The 834-nt window shown below is 34.5% G+C and overlaps 1 pseudogene; it reads right to left on the bottom strand.

Moving 5' to 3' along the window:
* Nucleotides 1–346: 346 nt before the first annotated feature.
* Nucleotides 347–464, bottom strand: LOC116552461 (annotated as a pseudogene).
* Nucleotides 465–834: the final 370 nt, after the last annotated feature.

The following is an 834-nucleotide window of genomic DNA, read 5'->3' as shown; positions in this document are numbered from 1 at the left end:
ATTAGAAACGAATCCAGAAGTTTCTGTCAAAAATCTTTATATTTGAATAAGAAAATATTTTTAAAGTTATCTCAATGAAATGAATTAATGAAGGCAAATGTTAAAGGCCTATTGCTATAATGAAGGAATATGTTTACTGTGCAAACTGCCAGTCTTTGAGTAGTTGAAGTTGACCTAGATCTTTGTGATACTCAAAACTGGCACAATTCTTGAGTGTAGTGCTAAATTCAATGTTGCTGGTAGAGATACACCAGCTTAGTCATCTGTCACAAATTCACTCATATGTCGCTATTATTAGAAACCGCTGATTCACCTAGCTGTAAGTCAAAAGGTAATTTGATACATGATAGGTTGTGATGGGACGTGAGAGAATCAATTTTCATTTTGGATAGAGGATGTATCAGATATTAAACTGATAAGAACAGATACTACAATTGATCTTAGCCAAAAGGCCAAGAAGCGATCTGCACCTGCAGGAGATATGAAGGTCACAATTTCATCCTTGGAATGCAGAACAAGCCACAGATGTTCGTAGCTTTACAATTTCTAGATTTGATTACTATAATTCACTGAGTCCACAAACTGGAACTACTCACTCAGTGACTTCCGCTTGTATGGGATGAAGTGGATCAATAATTTAAAATTGGCTATTGATGGTAACACTTCAAATATGATTTCATACACATTGCTTCTACTTTAGTGACACTCCACCATCATTTCTAAAGGCCAAGTACAGAACCTGTAATAATACAGTTGAAATACTCTATGAACCTTTAAATAAAATAGAACAAGGCAGCAAAGTTTTCCATTAATCACATACTTCACTGCATATAA

The sequence above is a fragment of the Sapajus apella genome, unplaced genomic scaffold (assembly GCF_009761245.1).
Source record: "Sapajus apella isolate SASKATOON/1434 unplaced genomic scaffold, GSC_monkey_1.0 scaffold11, whole genome shotgun sequence".
In the NCBI taxonomy this organism is placed as follows: Eukaryota; Metazoa; Chordata; class Mammalia; order Primates; family Cebidae; genus Sapajus; species Sapajus apella.
The sequence above is the reverse complement of the archived record's forward strand: the minus strand, read 5'-3'. Positions and strand labels throughout refer to the sequence as shown.